This window comes from Loxodonta africana, chromosome 5 (assembly GCF_030014295.1).
Source record: "Loxodonta africana isolate mLoxAfr1 chromosome 5, mLoxAfr1.hap2, whole genome shotgun sequence".
NCBI lineage: Eukaryota > Metazoa > Chordata > Mammalia > Proboscidea > Elephantidae > Loxodonta > Loxodonta africana.
In genome coordinates, this window is record NC_087346.1 from 11,784,648 (window position 1) to 11,806,594 (window position 21,947).

Here is a 21,947-nt window from a genome sequence, read left to right on the forward strand (position 1 = left end):
AGACAAGCATAAAAATTACTTTTGCCAAGAATTGTTTCCGCATGCCTAGAAATAACTGAAGCTCTCTCTTTTGAGGGTGTTTTAACAACTTTTTAGGAACTATTCACTGCTGAATATGTCTTAGCTGCATTTCACGTGGCATGGAGGATGTACTCAGCACTGGCTACTAGTGCTCTCTCAGATTTGGCTTTCTTTCTGAGGCCAAGCTCATCCACAATTTTCCCGTTGAGGTTCACAATCCTCCCTGTATTTCCATATGGCCCACACTCAGTGTCGAGGAAATAATGCACACATATCCTTTGCCCAGACTCAGTCAAGACATTGCACAGCAGCTCTTTTTGCCTGCCAACAAAGAAACTATCATTTGCTTTTGTCTTCTTTGTGGAAGTCAAATACTTGTCAACCATGACTCTCTAACTTGATGCGCTTCTAATTAGGCTAAAAGTGAGATGCAGGCTCCCCGATCTCTCTCACTTAGTGGGAGAGTGAGACTCAGAACACCAGAAGCTTTTTCCAAATAAATCTTTCTCAACAATCCTCTGTTAGTCTACATAACTTCAAGCTATTTGTGTCTTTCATGTGGCTGATGAGTTCAAGAAACAAGTTCCAGATCTTTTCCATTTATCATACTTTTAAATATGCACCTGGTGGGCTTTTTACATGTAGAATCTTTCGCTTTAATGCCTCAAGGAAAACTGAAACAGGAGGAATCTTGTTTTTATTGTTGATGAGTTGGTAATTGCTACTCTACTTATTTTTGTCTTGAAAAAGAGAGAGAAACTGGGAGGGAGAGAGAGAGATGGAAGAAGAAGAGAAAGAAAAGGAAAAGGGAAAAAAAGCAAGAAAAAGAAGGAGACGAGGGAAAAGGAGGATGAGGGAGGGAAAGAGGGAAGAAGAGACAGAGAAGAAGGGAGTATTATGTGAGAAGGAATCTTTCTTCACATGAAGAGAACTCTATTTTTATAGAGACTTGAAGGCAAGATAAATCAAGATTCAGTAACACTTGTTGCTGGACTAAGAAACATGAAAAGAAGTGGTAAGGGATTATGTTGAAAAACTATGTAGGCACCAGACAAAAAAGGTTTATGTATGTGATACTATCTTGTGAGTAATGAGGAACCTTAAATAAAAAAAAAAAAAAACAAAAAAACCCAGTGCCGTTGAGTCGATTCCGACTCATAGCAAACCTATAGGACAGAGAAGAACTGCCCCATAGAGTTTCCAAGGAGAGCCTGGTGGATTCGAACTGCTGACCCTTTGGTTAGCAGCCGTAGCACTTAACCACTATGCCACCAGGGTTTCCATGGAGAATGGGATCCTTACACAGTGAAAAGTGTGAAACCTGAACTCTGCAGGACTGCCTTGTTTTTCTTGATCTTGCAAGTTTTCCACTTTTGACAGGGTGTAGTCTTACCACTTTCCTATTACTTGTTTTAGTAGAAAATATTTGACTTTTACTTCTCTGACAGGTTTCAGCCTTACATAAGTTCTGGCTTTCATAGGTTTTACTGTAGTTATATTTAAAAAAAAAAAAATGGATAATGATATTGCAAGAGGTAAAAAGCAGGTGAGAAATAGTACCCTAAAGTGATGGCTGCCTCTAGGCCTATTATGGATTAAATTGTGTCCCCCCAAAAATGTGTATATCAACCTGGTTAGGCCATGAGTCCTAGTATTGTATTGTTGTCCTTCATTTTGTGATTGTAATTTTATGTTAAAGAGGATTAGGGTGGGATTGTAACACCACCCTTATTCAGGTCACCTCCCTGATCCATGGTAAAGGAAGTTTTCCTGGGGTGTTGCCTGCACCACATATTATCTCTCAAGAGATAAAGGGAAAGGTAAGCAAACAGAGAGTTGGGGACCTCATACCTCCAAGAAAGAAGCACCAGGAGCACAGAGAAGCTCCTAGTCCAGGGGAACATTCATGCCAAATACCTTCCTCCAGACCCAACAGAGAGAAAGCCTTCCCCTGGAGCTGACACCCTGAATTTGGACTTTTAGCCTACTTTACTGTGAGAAAATAAACCTCTCTTTATTAAAGCCATCCACTTGTAGTATGTCTGTTATAGCAGCACCAGGTGACTAAGACAAGGCCTGAACTCAAACTCCATCTTGAGAAGCCTGCTCTAAACTAAGAAGTTAATATTTTACAGACTTAATCAGGTATCTAAGGGAATGTTTTCTTTGTAACCAAACTAAGAAAGAACATTGTCAGTTTGTTCCCAAGCAGCCTTGATACAAACAGTGTATCTAACCTCTATGTCCCCAGAAAGGAATGTTTTGCAATTGTCTTGTAACCACCCTATAAAACTGTTATATCCACCAAGTAATAACTAATAAACAAAGACTCTTTAAACCAATCATGTTAAGATTCCTTACTTCAAGATCTCCTGCCCTCCACTTTCCTGAATCACCAAACACCTATCAGAAATTTCGTATTGTTAGTTCTTGATTTTACCATATAAGTATGCCTTTTTAATTCCACCACCTTGGACCAGTGCAATTTCAATTTGTGGGCTGTGTATTTCCCCAGTTTCTTGCTTTCAATAAAACCTTTTGCTTTTACTTTAACAGAGTACATGGTATTACTCTTCGACACAACGAAAAATATGAAGAAGCACACTGTTGTAATTGAAAAATAATGAAGGAATACATTTCAGTAGTGGTAGACAGTTTGGAGAGGAGAATTTCTGAAAATGTTAGGAAAGTAGATTTTACAGGTATTTAAAAATGGATGTGTTTGGTATTAGAGATAATAAATTATGTAATAATTTATTTTATATATGCTTTTTGTGACACACACAGAAAGCCACTCTTCTGTTTTTATTTATTTTATCTTAGAATAATCCCAAATTTTATGTTACAACTTCTGTAATTCCTTCAAGGGGTATTGTAGCAAATGCTGTGGGTGCCCTGGCCCATAGGAACTTAAACCACACACACACACAAAAAAAAACCTCTTGCAATTGAGCTGACTCTGACTCATAGTGACCCTACAAGACAGAGTAGAACTGCCCCATACGGCTTCTAAGGTTGTAATCTTTACAGAAGCAGACTGCTACATCTTTCTCCCACAGGGTGGGTTGAAAGTGATAACCTTTTGGTTAGCAGCTGAGCACCTAAACACTGAGACACTGGGGCTTCTTATATAACCTTCCAAAACCCATTGCTGCCCACTGAATTCCAACTCATTGTGACCCTATAGGACAAAGTAGAACTGCCCCATAGGGTTTCCAAGGCTGTAATTTTTATGGAGCCAGACTGTCACATCTTTTACCCGTGGGGCAGCTGGTAGGTTCAAAACATCCAGCATTTCGGTTAGCAGCTGAGTGCTTAACCACTGCATCTTCAGGGATCCCATATAACCTGAACACTAAAACCAACCACGTCAGAGTTGAATCCGACTCATTAGCCACCCTGTAGTGACCTTATAGGACAGAGTAGAATTGGCCCGCATGGGTTCCAAAGAGCACCAAGTGGATTCGAACTGCCAAACTTTTCTTTAGCAGCCATAGCTCTTAACCACTATGCCACCAAGGTTTCTCATATAACTTTAGCCCTACATAGGTCCACATCTGCAACAGTTGTAAACCTCCTATCTGTCTCCTTCTTTGCTTGCTAGCTTTGTCTCCAGTGGAACTTGATCCATCCTGATTCAATAACAACATGGGTGGGTAGAGTGGGGCCTTGACAGGGAATGGGAAATAAGCAAAACTTGAGTCTACCAGGACTGAGGGAGTGAAGTTGCCACTTGGATGGACTAGAACAGACTTGCTGTCCTGGTGGGCCTGGTAGCTGGAGCTGAAGCCCAGGGTTGAGGGGCTTCCACCTGGAATCCAGAGAACACTGCCAACACCCAGAGTCTGGAGGGTCATTGCCCAGATGATCCCAGAGAACAGAGGATCATTTTCAAGCCTTGAGAGTTAATATAGTTCTGCTGGGTTTTGAAATTGCTTGCTGCCCGTTATCCCTTCTTTGCCTACTATTTCTCCCATTTGTATTGCAAATGTATACATTGTGACTGTTAAACCATTGTGCTTCGGAAGCAGATAATCTGTATTCTACATTTTCCCCACGATGGGATACTATGTCTAAACTCTCACCCACGTTTGATTTAGACGATACAGAAGATGAGATTTTGGACTTAGAGTTGATTTAAGACTTTTTGGATGATGTGATGGAGTGAATGTGTTCTGCATATGGCAAGGACATAAATTTTGGAGAGCCAAAGGGTGGAATGTCATGGATTGAATTGTGTCCCCCAAAAATATGTGTTGTAAATCATAACCACTGTGGTAGTTATAATCCCATTTGGGAACGGGTTTTCTTTGTTATGTTAAAGAGACAGTATTACTGTATGGTGTGTCTTAAGTCAACCTCTTTTGAGATATAAAAGGGATTAAACAAGTGAGCAAGCAGAGATGGGGGGAGAGAGACACAAAGCCACATGAAGTTTGCCCAGGAACAGAAGCTCAAAAGAGACAAACGTTCCTCTAGACCAGACAGAGAGAAAAAGACTCCCCCCAGAGCCAGCAGCCTAAATTCACACTCTAGGATCCTAAACTGTAAGGAAATAAATTTCTGTTTGTTAAACCTACCCATTTGTGGTATTTCTGTTACAGCAGAACTAGATAACTAAGACATCCCCCTGTCTGTCTCCTTCTCAGCCTGAGGGCTTTGTCTCCAGTGGAACTTGATCCACCTCAATTAAGTAACAACCTGGGAAGGTGGAATAGGACTTTAGGAGCAAATGGGAAGTTAATTCCCTGGGGTCCCCAAAAAGATAATCCTTATGCTTGTTCTCACAAACTTCTCTGAAAAATTGAGATCTATTTACCAGTAGCAATAACTCCCTCATCAATGTATCTTTTATTGACTTTTTTTTCCAAATCTGTCTCAATTCTAATTTGCCACTTTTGTTCCCTAGCATCATCCCCTAATTAAATTACCAGCACCCATGCCCTTGTATCAGGGTTTATTTTGAGAAAATTCCAAAGGAAGACTGGTATCAATTGCCACCGGTTTTGCAATATTTATGAGATTCCTTAGCAGGCATGGTAATAAGGTAAGATGTTAAAGTTATTATACTTGTAAAATCCATGATTAAAATAAAGTCACAGAAATCTAAAAAAAAAAAAATTATTTGACCTAGAGTTGAAAATCGATTTATTAGTAACGTGCTTTAGTGTATTGCTTCCATCATTTAAGATTATCTTTCATCATTTCTGGAGTTCATGTTTGTCGTTTTAATCTTAATTATACATCCATTTTAATAGTCCCTTTATTTTTGCAAAAAATAAAATTAAGGCCAATATCATAAAATAAAGATATTTATTAATTTGGTGACAAATTATAGTACATTATCTGGAATATTCCTCTTATCTAGAAAAAAAAAAACTAAGATTTTAGTAATTTGGATACTAATTTACTGATTTTCTTGGTATTGCATTTTTATTTTAGTTAATCTGCTGTATAGAACATACACAATGTTATGAGATGAATATCTGTACTTTAAAATGGCACAAAAATTATAGCCAAAGTGTAAGGAAGAAAATCTTAATTTGATTTATAATGATAATTGATAGAATTATAATACATTTATATTTCTGAAACCCATCAGAAATATTTAAACAAGGGGACATTTGTTGTCAATACAAAGTTCTATTCAAATTTTCATTCCAGCAACTGTTCATTGAGAACCTACTAGGAGCCAGAATGGCAGAGGGTACTCTCTACCTAAATATCTCTAAGTATATGCCTTTATTTAACTGTGAAATAGATCTTGCATTTCATCTTATTCTATGTCTGTATGCATGATGCCAATTCATTGGGAGTTTCCAAAAATTGTCCCATTGACTGACAGAGAGGTTTTTTGTTTTGTTTTGCTTTGCCTTTTTTGTTTATTCTTTTAATAAGAATTTCTGTGTGTTGTCATCTACTTTATAATATGTGGGACGTTGAAATAAATGATTCCAGCTTCCACTGTAAATAAAATAAATGGGACAGCTGCTGAGTTAATACAAAATCAATTATTATTTATATCAACTATGTCACCATGTAACTACTTTGCTGTGAAAATGATACCCAAACTTACCAATACAAGAGAAGAATTCATTAAATCAACTCTCAAGATTAAATTTAATAATTCCTTTTATTTCAAGACATTGTTCATGGCTGATTTTAGGAAGCTTTGTTATTAAAATAATCTTTGCTTTCCTTGATTATAAGATCCCAAAATGTTGGCATTTTAAATCTACATCCGCATAACCTTAACTATGGTGTTGACCCAGTATTTTCTAAAAGCTTTTCAATAATATTTCTTTTTATTTCCTTTTCTGTGGGGATGCAGCAGAGGCATTAGACAGCCAACAGGAAATAATGTATCAGCCAAATCACATTCCAGTCTAATTAAGCCCACCTGGTACATAGGAGCTCTACACCAGTGCTAAAAATGGTGAAATGAATATGCTGTCTTCTTTAATGCAATCAGCAGTGATGTGGAAATGCAATTTTTTGCTTGCTGCTAAGTTTCATTAAAAGCAATGGAAAAAAAATAACAACAAGATTTGCAAGGAACAAAAAGATGATTAAAAAATTATATATGGAAAATCCTTAATGAAATCCATGAAACGTTCTAAATCTAGGAACACACATCTTTGATAAATGGAAAGAGACAAAATGCTAAATTGTGTCAAAAGGAAGTTTATAATTTTCCAACGTGGTATGTGGTGACCTATTCTCGACTTATTCCAAATATATTTTTAAAAGACTGCTCACTTCAAACATTACTTACCTGATGAATAAAGAAATCCGATATTTTTCATCACCATGCGAGGTGTCAATTTTACTTTTTGCCTGGTGTGTTATTCCACCTGAAAGCTGTTAAACGGCACACAGACATCTGTGTTGTCCTGCCGATTCAGAGTCCAAGTGGTCTGGCAGGCATTCAAAATGATTAGCAATAGAAAAAACTCATTTGGAAAAAAGAAACATTCATGGAAACTTGACTTCAGTGACTCTCTTTTGTGGCCTGAAATGCAGGAATAATAAAAGAGATATATTGTTTTTAAAGGAAAAAAAAAAAAAAAAGCACATATATTGAGAGTAAATATTGATAGTTTCTATGCATTGGATAACAAAAGTCAGCTGTTTATGTTCTTTATTCTATGTGGGCATCTACTAAACTCTGCAATAGGATCACCGATCCTACGTTGCTTCCCGCTCTTTCTCCCACTGTGTCAAACATACAGCTTACATTATTAACTCAGTTTATTTTTATATACTTCACATTTTTAAAGCCTATCATGAGTGTTCCTAGCATTTAAACTTTTCTCAAGGAGTTGCTGAGTCTCAGAATTATCTGCAAAAATGATGTCAGATATCACTATTTAAATTCTGATTACCACCTGCAGGGAGGACTGAATTCTAAGTCTTTTTAGAATTCATATGTGGTATTCACTGATGCAATCATTATTCACTATTTTACTGTGTCTTCTTTTTTCCAAAGTATATTTGCAGAAAGCCTTATTCAAGGTGCAATTTACACAATGGTTTCCTGGAAAACCGTGTTGTTCTAAAATCTGCCACTCCCTATGTTATGATCACACAGTTGTTCATCTTAGGCATCACCTGGTGACTTGTGTTGGCCAATGAATGAGACATTTGTCTATTCTGAACGTAAACGTAAAGAGCCAGTTCGTTGTTGAGTTATTTTATTTTTCTTCTGCCTCCGTGATAGGAAAATGTTCCAAAGAGAGACTGCTCCATCAACTTTGGTCTTAGAGAAAACACAATGTGGGATAAACCCTTAGCCAAATCACTGTAGACATGTTGTGAGAGTTAGAGTAAACCCTTACTTTAAGCCACTCAAATTTAGAGATTGTTTAATATTGCAGCATAATGTAGCCTATTCTGACTGGTATTGGGCTCTCTGGTTGAAAATGCAAGAGATGGAAGAGGATGAGATACTTGTTGGCAGGCAGGGTAACATATTAGAAAGAATGTACATCCAAGTTCTATCTCCATTGTTTAACAGTTATTTGTTCTTCACCAAATTGCCTGACTCTGTGAGTCTCAAATTTTATATTTGAGAAAAAGATTATAAAAATAAATATCTCATAATGTTCCTGGAGGGTCAAAGGAGATCAGGTACCTGGCCCAGCATTTAATCTAAAATAGAGTAGATACTCTCCTTCCTCTACTTTATGTAAAGGGATGAGTCAGGCATAGGACTATGATAACAACAATCATTTGTCGAATATAATTGGTTTTCCATGATTCGCAAGAGAAAAAAATGTTAAATATTTATCTCAGTGCTCCTATCAAAAAATATTCATTGACCAAGAGTCACAATTTTAGTCACTTTAAATGTAGTTTGTGAATTATTTCATAAAAATCATACTAAGTAGCTGGTAGAAGTTTCGTAACTGTAAACTCTAGTCTGTGATGTGCCAGTTCAGAGGGAAGATAGTAGAAAGATTTCCCTCTTCCTTATTCATATGCTCTATCCATATAGTTCATGAGAGTGATGTCATGTTTTCATAAAATCCTGGCTATAATTTGCACAAGATATATAATTGTGACATCACACTATTTATGGTATTTTCATAGCAGAATCCTAGAACAGGGATAGAAAGGTTGGTTGTATTCGGTTACGGTGACAACCTCATTGGAACCAACCAATATTAAGCACAAGAGTAATGAAGTAAAAATGAAAGAATGAAAAGAGAAATCTGTGAATCAATCTTTCTCCTTGAAAGAAAGAAAAATATTCTCTTACCAAATGATGATGAGAGTTTGCTTGCTGATGGAGGGAGAATAACTTTTTTAACATAAGTGATTTCAGTTCAAATCTCTTCCAAGAATATTTATATCTGTTCTTCTTCTTATAGTATTTGACACACAGTGCGTATGAATGGAAGTGCCAGTAGTGGCCAGGTGAGAAATATAAATAAAGATAACCAATGAGGTAAATTGGAGAATTAAAGTACAGGGTAAATGGGATGCACGTACTCAGCTTCAACAATTATTTGTTAGAAGAATAAAGGACTATATATTCATTACCTATATTCCCTATTTCCACCTATTTTTTAGAGCTCATCCAGGAATCTGTATATTATGCAGTATCTTCTTATTTTTCATGTTGTCAAGAAATTAAACATTTATGTAAGAAATATTTCAGTAGTTTAGACCAAACAAAAAACTAGATATGGTCTTTGAAGGGACAGTTAGTAATTACGAGTTTATAGATTTATAATTACCAGTTAAAGGAATCACATGAGCACATAAAATAGTAAATTTATCAGAATTTTCTTCAGGTGGAGATTCAATTAAAATCAGAAAGCTATTATTGATATTAACTTACAAGGTATAGGTCAAATGTCACTTTCCAGTATATAACCAATTCATTTTTCCACCATTCTCCTATGCTAACATCTTAGTCCAAATTATCATGACTTCTCACAGCTCATTGTTCTTCTACTCCCATCATTGCTTCCTCAATTTTTTTTTTCTTACACAGCAGTCAGAGAGATATTTAAAAATATAAGTCACATATGCTACCTTCATCTCCGTACCCTCTAATGACTGTTTTATAAGTAGAATAAACTTTAAAATATTTCCTCTTGCTTAAGAAGCCCTTTCACTTCTGGTTCCTACTCAACTTTCTGAAGTTATCACATAGCAACCTTCCTCTCTCACATTAAATTACTGCCGCACTTTCGTTCTATCCATTTCTTAAAAACACCAAATTTTCCTGTGTGAAATTATGTAGCTAGAGCTCATACGTTATCCAGAGTAAAGGAATATAAAGATCAATATGAAAATATTCACTATTTATGATTGTATCCCATCTAGCTCAATGTTCCTGAATATTTATCATTTTACTACTGTATTTTTATGATGTATCCTTATCATTTGATTCTTGTCAATTATGGTCATTTGAAAAATAATGGTATTAAAAAATAATGATATCTGTGCTTTACTCCAGAGGTTCCAATAAAATTGGCTGGAGTTAGGGATTAAGCCTGTACTGGTATATTATGAATGCTCACCACTGTGATCCTAGCCAGGTTTGAGAACAACTAGCCTAACAAAATAACAAATAAGACCATTAAAGATAAGTCTAACCATGGGGGAGGAGAGGGCAGTGTTGACTTTTTCCAATTAAGCATATTGGAAGAAGGAAGCTGAATTATTGTTTAATTGCAATAAAATAAGGAATTTTTGAACTGTAATAGTCTTTCTTTAAAAAAACAATGTACATTTGATCTAGAGGCTGCTTTTGCCTTTCCTTTGTTGATGCTATCAGGCATCATGTGAAAAACACTCCCAGTTTTCTCTAAGTCAGGTCAGTTCCTATATTTATGATTTTCAAGGCCCTGGTGGTGCAGTTATAGCTCAGCTGCTAAACAAAAAAGCTGCCAGCTTGAATCCACAGCCACTCCTTGGAAACACTAGGAGGAAGTTCTACTCCATCCTATAGGGTCACTTAAAGTTGGAATCAACTTGATGGCAATGTTTGTTTTGTTTTATTTTTTATGTCTAAAATATGCTGGACTTTCAGTTTGGTATGCTTCCAGTTGATAGCAGGGTCTATTGTATCTTACATCAGAGTCTGGAAGATGGTTTTTCTGGTGGAGACCACATTTAATTTTGCATCAATTCGGTTCTAGCCCTCTCATGTCAGTGTTGTTGTTAGTTGTCCTTGAGTCGATTCCAACTCATTGCCATGCCATGTATGCCAAGCAGAACTGCTCCAGAGGGTTTTCAAACCTGTGACCTTTCAGAAGAACTCCAAGCCCATCTTCTGAGGTGCCTCTAGGTGGGTTCAAATTGCCAACATTTTAGCTAATAATTGAGTGCTTAACTGTTTGAGTCACCTGGGGACTTCTGACATGTCAGCCGTCTATCTCGTTTTGCTATATTTTTATTAAGAGATATCTGTTCTCGTTTCTTAATTATTTACAATTTAAGTATCCACATATCTTTGAGAAATATTCCTTGAGTTAGAAAACTGTAAGAAATGCATTTTAGATTTTATTTTAAAATAAAATTTCCTAGCCTTTAATAAAAGAAAAAAAAAGTTGTTAAAAAAAGAAGGCTTTAAGCAACAGCACGCAATATGTAATTATACAATTCAATATGCGATACAATTCACCAAATGCATAGTGCATATAAAGTGGTAAAAATTGTATATTAGTACCATAAAAGAAGCTTCTAAATCCATCAAAATATTAAACATCATGATTATGGTTCCCTATTTTAACATAATGAAATACATTTTATACTAAGATGGAAGGGGAAAAAAATGAAACAAACAAAAAAAAGATACTAAAGTTACTCTGAATAAGGTAAAAATGAGAGAAAACTATAAAATAAAATGAATAGAACTGAATGTAATCATTTCTCTGTAATCATATAGGATATTAGGCTCTGATCAACCCAGATAACCAATTAATTCATTATTTCATTAAACAAAAGATTATTGAATTTATGTATATAAACCCTGGTGGCGTAGTGGTTAAGAGTTATAGCTGCTAACCAAAAGGTGAGCAGTTCAAATTCACCAAGCACTCCTTGGAAACTCTATGCTATGGGGCGGTTCTACTCCGTCCTGTAGGGTTGCTATGAGTTGGAATCGACTTGACTGCAATGGTTTGGTTATATATATTTATTAAAAATACAGATGAATTATACTATTTTTTGATTACTAGTAGTGAACACTATGTAAAGAAAGTTAAGGCAAAAAATTACTAAAATAAAAAATAATAAAATCTATAAGATTGGTATAATAAAAAGGTACATGAGTTTAAAGGTGGGAGAGACGTCTTAAAACACAGGAAATCAGGAAACTATTAAGAGAAAGGAACATTTAATGTGCCTTTTAAGGTAAAACCAGGCAAGGACACAAACAATAAAAAAAGCGGTATTCTAAAGAGAGTAATTTGCAACTATAGTCCTAAAGAAAAAAAACTATAATTCCTACTTGAGAGACTGTCAGATTCTTGGTTGGATAGAGTTAAGATCAATGTCCATGAATACAGAAAAATAAGTATACGTTGAATGAATTGATTAAATAAATTGCACTAGAAAGGTAACCAGACTACAGAGGCCATTTAAAGACAGACCTAGGAATTTAATTTTATTTTGTAGAAAAGTGTGTTAAGTGTTTTGAATAGGTAAGTATCTTAACCTGATTGTAGTATACAAGACAATTGAAATAGAACTGTCAAAAGTAAGAAAAATATATGAGGAGTCTAATAGGAAGAGTCTATTATAAAGTGTAAGTGAAATTTGTTGAAAGCAGAGAAAAGTATAGGAATTTTTTTTTCAGTCATTCCTTCATTTATGAGGATAGCCACTTAGCAACAACTTAGCATAAAGGAAGAAAATATAACAACTGTTTAATAGAAAATTGTCAAGAATTAAAATTCTTAAGAGAGTATATTTGACACAGAAAAAATAGAAGTAGGATATTGCAGAATCATTCACCATTATATTCAGCAGGATTTAATGCTTATGTATTTTTCCTGCTATCAAAATATTGATGTTCTTGATTACTATGGAAGGTAGCAGGAATAACAAAATATAAGAGCCTGGATATGTATTTTACAAACATCTTATTATCTTCAGAACTCAATGAGTAATGACAGTTCTTGACACCAATCCCATTTTCCTGTCCAACTGGCAGACAATAGGCCATATTGACTAATTGCTGGATCCACTGTACACTGCATGTATTTTGGCTGTAGTCGCAGCTGAAAACTATGAAACTGAGACCTCATCCGTGAGGAATGTGATTTTCTGGATTTGTTAGAATTCAAGCAAGTTTTAACTCTATAAACATCCTCAGTGCACAAGAATAGTGGCTAAGGGTTCTATTATAAAACACCAGGAAGAAAAGACAGCCCCTCAGTTTTGGAAGAGGGGATGAAGTCTCATATGAAGAATTAAAAGGAATGACAAATCCTTGCTAAATTCTCATTATGGGAAGCACTATTGGAGCCAGGGATCCTAAAGGAACACAGTGCCCCAGAAAGAGTGAGAAATGTGTCTCTCACCACTTATCATGAGCTTCAAAACTAGGATTTCGGTGTGGTTGAGTATAGGCGATGTTCTACACAAGGAACAAGGATATTTAGCAATTTATTACCAACAGTGAATTGTTGTTAGGTGCTGTTGAGTCAAGTCCAACTCATAGTGACCCTATGTACAACAGAATGATATACTGCCCGGTCCTGCACATCTTCACAATCATTGTTATGCTTGAGCCATTGTCGTAGCCACTGTGTCAATTCATCTCATTGAGGATCTTCGTCTTTTTCACTATCTGCTTTACCAAGCATGATGTCCTTCTCCAGGGACTGATCCCTCTTGATAACATGTCCCAATTACATGAGACAAAGTCTCGTCATCTTAGCTTCTAAGGAGCATTCTGGCTGTACTTCTTTCAAGACAGATTTGTTCATTTTTTGTCAGTCCATGGTATATTCAATATTCTTCACCAACATCATAATTCAAAGGCATCGATTTTTTTTCAGTCTTCTGTATTCATTGTCCGGCTTTCACACACATATAAGGTGATTGAAAATACCATGGATTGGGCCAGGCACACCTTAGTCTTCAAAGTGACATCTTTGCTTTCAACACTTTAAAGAGATCTTCTGCAGCAGATTTGCCCAATTCAAAGCATCATTTGATTTCTTGACTGCTGCTTCCATGGATATTGATTGTGGATCCAAGTAAAATGAAATCCTTAACAACTTCAATCTTTTCTCTGTTTATCATGATGTTGCTTATTGGTCCAGTTGTGAGGATTTTTGGTTTTTCTTTTTTGTTGAGGTGTAATCCATATTGAAGGCTGTAGTTTTTGATCTTCATCAGTAAGTGCTTCAAGTTGCCTTCACTTTCAGCAAGGAAAGATTATATAATGTGTGCAATGCAAGGTATTAATAAGCTTTCCTCCAATCCTGATGTCCTGTTCTTCTTCATATAAAACAGCTCCTCAGTGAATTGCGAAGGGTATTTTTTTGGGGGAGGGGGGAATAAATCTTAAGCAGTGTCACATTTGATAATTCATTTTATAGAAATAATATCACACGTAAATACATATGTTGAAAAAATTCTAAAGTAGGTAGCAAAAATGTGGACAACTTAGCAGTTCTCCAACAGCAATGTATGAAATTCTGATTTACCCTGTATCATTGTCAATGGTCCTATTACGATCGCATGGTCCTAATATTTTTACATTTTTGCCTATATGATGGGTGAGAATATACTATTGTTCTTTTATTTCCATTTCCCAAACTATCATTGGATTTCTTTTATATGTATACTAATCAATAAATTTTTATTTCCAATGACTTATCTGTTCACATTTTTGTTAATTAGGCCTTTGTGTAGCCTTTTACATAATCAACTTGAATAAGTTACTTAAATATTTAGAATTTAAACCTTTTGTCAGATATACATATGTTCAACAAAGATTTACTTAGCACCTTCTTTGAGCTAGGAATTGTTCTAGGCTCTGAAGATAAATTAGAAACAACAAAAATACAAATTCATTTTCCTACCATAATATATCTTGTAGTGGAGAATTAAACCATAATCCAATAAACACATACAGCATACAATGTCAGGGAGAGTGCTAAGTTTTACAAAGCAGAAGAAAAACCTTCATTTTAGATGATACTTGGCCAAGGTCAGTAGTAATAGAAGCTGTGAGCCTAGTGGATAGGGGAGTTAAGACCATCCTGTGCAGAGTTAACATCAAGAGCAAAATTGCAAGGCAGGAGTGTGTTCTAATAGTAGGAAATTCCTGAATAAGACAGGATAACAGAAGTCAGAGACAAAGTCAAAGAAGATGGTCAGGGAGCAGATCATCTAAGGAATGATTGTAAATAGAGAAAGGAGAGGTCTAGTGGTCTGAGAAATAAACTCTGGGGAACTCCAATGATTAGAAGTTGGGAAGGTAAAGAAGAAACAGCAAAAAATTAAGGAAAAAGCAGCAAGTGTGGTAAAAGGAAAGCCCAGAGAAATGTATATCCTAACACTCAAATACATTATAAGGGGTTAAGAGTCAACTCTGCCAAATGCCTCTGATAGTTCAAGAAAAGATGCCAATGGAAAACAAGCAATTTGTCTTAGTGACATGCAGGTCATTGGTGATGTTGACAAGAGATAATTATATGATGAGAATTAAAGCATCATTAAAATAAATTAGAGAGCAAAGGTAAGGAGTTGATTTGCAGACAGTAGGCGTGGGAAGTTATTTCAAGAAGATTTGCTTCAAGGAATATTAGAGAAATAGTGGAAGCTGGAAAGATATTGCATAAAGGCTCCCCCCACCCCTTATTTAGATTGATTTGTTTTTAGTTGGGAGATATCAATTTATAGATATATACCAAGGGAAATGATCCATTAGGGACGGAAAATCCGGCAACGTAGGAAGGAAACAATGGATAGTTTCTGGAACTATGTCCTATAATAGAAAAAGGGGAAGTAGTCTAACACGAGAGTGAAATCTCATGGTTGCACAGAAATAAAAACAGTTAATCTAGAGAAAAAGAAAGGAGTCAAATCCCATTGGCATAATTAGGTTTAGCCCAGTAGATACATGTGGTGGTAGAAGTAGGTACCAACTCTATTGTATCTTTTTTATCTTAATGAAAGAGCAATCAAGATTTTAAAATATGAGTAAGAATGAGTGAAGAGTCACTAGGTGAGCAAGTGGTAATGAAAAGTATGAAATTGTCATCCTGAAGAATGAATCAAGGAAGTGGTTCTCCTACAAATGTGATTTTGCCCCCAGAGTATATTTGGCAATGTATGACAAATGGCTTAGTTGTTCTGGTTGGAGACATGTTTGGTTGTCACAACTGGCATAGGGGGATGCTTCTGACATCTGGTGGACAGAGTCTAGAGATACAGGTGAATATCGTACAAAGCAGAGGACTTTTCCCCTCACAACAAAGAATTCCTTGGCCCAAAATATTAATAATGCCAGGGTTGAGAAAATCTGGATTAGGAAAATGTATAAGAAGAAGGACCTGGTGGTCTGCTTCTGAAAAAAAAAAAAAAGAAGAAGAAGAAGAAAATTAGCCAGTTAAAACTGCAGGAGAACATTGAATAGCAGCAGAACGTTGTCTGACACAATGCCTGAAAATGGGGTCCTCATGTTGGAAGACGCTCAAAATACGAGTGGAGAAGAGCTACCTCCTCAAAGCATAATTGACCTTAATGACCTGGATGTAGTAAAGTTTTTGGAACCTTCATTTGCCGCTATGGTATAAACTAAAATAAGAAGAAATAGCTGCAAACATCCATTAATAATCCAAAAGTGCAATGTACAGAGTATGAATCTAGGAAAATTAGAAGTCATCAAAAGTGAAATAGAATAGAAAAAGATGGATATCACAGGCATTAATGAGCTGAAATGCACTTATATTGGTCATTTCGAACTGGACAATCAAATGATGTCCTATGTCCAGAGAGACAAAATAAAGAGGAATGACATTGCATTCATGGTAAAAAAAGAAATTCATGATCTTTCCTGAAGTACAACACTGTCAGTGATAATACCATATGTCCATAAAGAAGAACAGTTAGTTACTTAGACTATTATTTGAATTTAAGAACAAACCACCAATGCCAAAGATGAAGAAATGGAAGACTTTTACCAACTTCTGTGGTCTGAAATTGATTAAATATGTGATTAAGATGTATTGATAATTACTTGTAATTGGAATACAAAAGTTGGAAACAAGAAGGATAGGTAGCTGGAAAATATGGCATTGATGATAGAAACAATGCAGGAAATCACATGATAGAATTTTGAAAAATCAAAGACCTATTCATTGAAAATACCCTTTTTCAACAAGATCAAGGGCAACTATACACTTGGACCTGGAAACCCTGGAGTCATAGTGGTTAAGAGGTACGGCTGTTAACAAAAAGGTCAGCAGTTTGAATCCACCAGATGCTCCTTGGAAAACCTGTGCAGCAGTTCTACTCTGTCCTATAGAGTCACTATGAGTTGGAATTGACTGGACAGCAACAGGTTTGGTTTCTACACATGGGGACCAAGCGAGATGGTATACAGGCATACCTCGAACATACTGCAGGTTTGGTTCCAGACCACCACAAAAAAGTGAGTCGCACAATTTTTTTTTTTATTCCCAGTACATATAAAAGTTGTAGTTACACTCCATTGTTGTCTATTAAGTTTGCAGTAGCATTATGTCTTTGATGGTTATGATGAAAGGAGGGAATGGGAGGGAAAAACACTAACTGAACAATAGACAAGTGGTAACTTTGGTGAAGGGTAAGACAGCACACAATACTGGGGAAGCAAGCACAACTTGACCAAGGCAAGGTCATGGAAGCTTCACAGACACATCTAAATTCCCTGAGAGATGGAAATACTGGGCTGAAGGCTAGGGACCGCAGTCTCAGGGGACATCTAGCTCAATTGACATAAGATAGTTTGTAAAGAAAATGTTCTATATCCTACTTTGGTGAGTAGCATCTGGTGTCTTAAAAGCTTGTGAGGGGCCATCTAAGATCCACCACTTGTCCCACCCCAATTGGAGCAAGGGAGGATGAAGAAAATCAAAGATGCAAGGAAAAGATAAGTCCAAAGGACTAATGGCACACAACTACCATAGCCTCCACCAGACTGAGTCCAGCCCAACTAGATGGTGCCTGGCTACCACCACTAAATACTCTAACAGGGATCAAAATAGAGGGTCCCAGACAGAGCTGAAGAAAAATGTAGAATAAAACTCTAACCCACTTAAAAAAAAAAAAAAAGACCAGACTTACTCGTCTGACAGAGACTGGAGAAACCCTGAGAGTATGGCCATCGGACACCACTTTAACTCAGTACTGAAGTCACTCCTGAGATTCACCCTTCAGCCAAAGATTAGACAGGTCCATAATACAATATGAGACTAAATGAGCATACCAAGTCGGGGCAAGGACCAGAAGGCAGGAGGGGCCAGGAAAGCTGGTAATGGGCAACTTAAGGTCAAGAAGGGGAGAGTGTTGACATACATGGGGTTGGTAACCAATGTCACAAAACAATATGTGTATTAATTGTTTAAAGAAAAACTAATTTAAACCTTCATCTAAAGTACAATTTAAAAAAAAAAGGAAGACTGAAGAAGAGTTGATGCCTTGGAATTTTGGTGTTGGCAAAGAATATTGGATATACCAGGGCCTGCCAGAAGAACTGAGCCCTGGTTGCACAGTGGTTAAGAGCTTGGCTCCTAGTCAAAAGTCGGCCATTCAAATCCACCTGCTGCTCTTTAGAAACCTTATGTTGCAGTTTACTGTTCTATAGGGTCGTTGTGCTTAGGAATCTACTGGACAGCAACTGGTTTGGTTTTTGATTGACCAGAAGAACAAACAAATATTTCTTGCTAGAATTATAGCCAGTATGCAACTTGGAAGTGAGTATGACAAGACTGTCTAACTTACTTTGGACATGTTATAAAGAGGGAGCAGTTCCTGGAAGACATCATGCTTGGTAAAGTAGATGGTTAGCAAAAAAAAGGAAGACCCTCACTGAGATGGATTGACATGGTGGTTGCAACAGCAGGCTCAAACATAGCAAGGGTTGTGATGATGGCTCAGGACTGGGCAGTGTTTCCTTCTGTTGTAAGGGCTGTATGAGTCAGAACCAACTGGAGGGCACATAACAACAACAGGGAAATGTACAAAATTTTCTTTCAAAGGATTCATCTGAGGTTAAAGATAATGAATTAAAGTTAGAAGAATTACCAGTTTGTTTTACATTCCACTCCATTCCTTTGTGAATTGGGATCATCTAGATATCTAGGGAATATTAGAATTATCTATCAAAAAATTATGAAAGAGGTAAGGATAAAGAGTTGAAAATTTATCAAGGTGATTATTATATTGAAGGATTATGGAATCTAAGATGCAAAAGTATGGATGTGAAGACAGAAAGGGAAAGAAAGACAATGACAATATGGCAAAACCAATGTATTATAACTGCAGAATCAAGTCATATTTGAAGTTGATCTCATAAACATATGCAACCTTTGCTGTCCAGTCAATGCCAACTCACAGCAACCCTATAGGATGGAGTAGAACTGTCCCAAAGTGTTTCCAAGGAGTGGCTGGTGGATTCAAACTTCTGACCTTTGGTTAGCAGCTGAAGTCTTTACCACTGTGCCACCAGAACTCCATATACCCCTGTGTTTGTGTGTATGTGTGTGTGTGTGTATGGTGCTTTTGTCTATTCCTTTATCACTACTTCATTGATTTGGCCAAAATAGTTTTTAAGTCACTCATATCCAACAAGGCAAATTCTTACCATTGTGTTTCATTCTAGGGCATTTGCTGTTGTATATAAACCTTAATATTATTTATTTAAATTTAAATATAATTAAAAGCCCTTTGGTTAGCAGCCGTAGCACTTAACATTATTATTATGTTGTATCATAATGATAATTGTATTTATATATTCAGTATATCCAAATATGACAATACCTTTAAAAATATTCTTATCTTTATATTTAAATTTTCTTTTATAAATTTCAATAAAATTTTATAATTTCAGCATGTATTTCCTGGACGTTTCTGGTTAAACTCATTCCTAGTCATTTTCACAGTGTTTGTTGTTACTATATATAAAAAAAGAAAAGAAATTGCTGTAGATTCAATGCCAACTGATAATGACCCTATAGGTCAGAATAGAACTTCCCCATGGGGTTTCCAAGGAGCAGCTGGTGGATTTGAACTGCTGACTTTGGGTTACCAGCCTTAGTTCTTAACCATTGTACAATCAGGCCTTTAGCTATTGTAAATAGAATGATTTATCTATATAAATTCCTAGGTACGTTTTGATAGAGTAAGTAGAAAGCTATAGAAGCCGAACCAAAACCATTGGTATGAAGTCGATTCCAACCCATATTGACTGTATAGGACAGAGTAGAACTTCCCCACAGGGTTTCCAAGGAGCTACTAGTGGATTCGAACTGCTGACCTTTTGGTTAGCAGCCATAACATTTAACCACTGCAGTACCAGGGTTGTGTATTTTTCAGGTATCTTAGTGAGTTAAAAATTATCTACTAAATCTATGATGCTTTTTTCTAGTGTTGTGATTTTCCTAGACATAGAGCTGTATTATTTACAAAAGAAACTACACTGTGTTCTTGTTTCCTGTCACTTCAAGGAACTTCAAAACAATGTCAAATAATAATGCTGAGATTAGCGAGTCTTGTCAAACTCTGTTATTAAACTGATATTTATAGTTCCCAAAATAGGAAAATATTTTCTACTGAAATTTGGAAGTTTACAGTATACTTGTAGTTGTATTTTATTCTCATTTTATTTAAAGTTGGTATAAGAGAAAGCTGTTGATTTCCATAAATGACCAGCATTTAATGGTATCGGCATGTTCTTCCTTTTTTAATTTGTCGACCTTAGTACAGTTCTTAAGAAGCCCTGGTGGTGCGGTGGTTAAGTGCTCAGCTGCTAACTGAAAGGTTGTCAGTTTGAACCCACCTACTGACTCTGTGGGAGAAAAGACCTGGCGATCTGCATCTGTAGAGATTATATGACGAGATGGCACCCAACAACAATACATTTCTAAATAAAGATTCACCATGAATTCCTGGGGGACTTCTTTTTTTTTTTGGAATAACGTGTTTTTCTTTTGCTATATTGCTGAATTCTTCAGCTAATATTCAAAATAGTTTTTTTATTTGTTATCTATCCCTATCTATAGGGTTTAATCTATAATTTTCCTCACAGTATACACCAGATTGTCATCACAAAGTTATGCTAACTTCATACATTAAACTGAAAAGAGTTTATTTGTTAATGTCCTGGGAGAATTTAAATAATATTAGATTTATCAGTTCTTCAAAATTTAGATATGTTTATATCTGACCTTAATGGCTTTTTCAATGGTAGATCCTTAATTCCTTTACTAATTGGTCCTATGATAATTTTTCTACCAAAATTTGCACACTTCAATTGGGATCAGATTAGCAATTTGAATCTTTCTTTGGACTCATTCATGTCCTCTAGTTTCAAAAATATTGTTCTGATTTATCATGTACCTTTTTGTTTAACCTTTGAATAATCATTTCCTACTGAATGAAAAATGATAAGGATGAAAATGTTCACTTTTGCTTAATTCACTGAGGAATGAATCACAAATGGAGAAAATATTACTTACAATTTGGAACTTTTCAAAATGCTACAAGATCCTAATTTCTGCTGCTGCTTCTATTGTTTTCACTGCTGTTATTTGTGTTGCTGTTGTTGAGTTTGTTTCTGTCTTGTAGCATGTTGTGAAGTCATGACTAACTATTCGAGGTATCTATTTCATTTTTCTAATCTCAGTGATTTGCTATTGGGAAGCTTCAGTTTCCTTTTCCTGGAGATAATTTGATATTTTACTTGGCTTCCATGATTATACAAATGAAAACTTTCAGATATAATAACTTTGGGATCTTTCAGGAGAAAATGAAAAATAGAACATGCTATTATTACTATTACTAAGTGCCGTTATTTTATCATTGTCACCAATACAATCACTCTTCAAATATGAATAACTTTACATAGAAGTTTTCTCCCATCATAATAGGCACTATTATTGCTTTGTAGTGATCTGTTACGGAATATAGCTGATAATTATCACTCTGAAGTAAAATGCCATGTCTTCACACATTATCTCCTTTGAAACCCTTTGGTATGACAGAACACAGTAAAATTATGGTACAGCATTGATATTAAAAATCATGACATTTATGAAATGTACTGAAAAATGCAATTTTTTACCTCTCCCCACAAAGCATCCTCTTCAGTTAGCGATTTTTTTGGTTCAAATTTACCAATACATTTCTTGATACATGAAGTAACTGCCAGAGAATTGTCCTCCAAAATCAGTTAACATTTTATCACT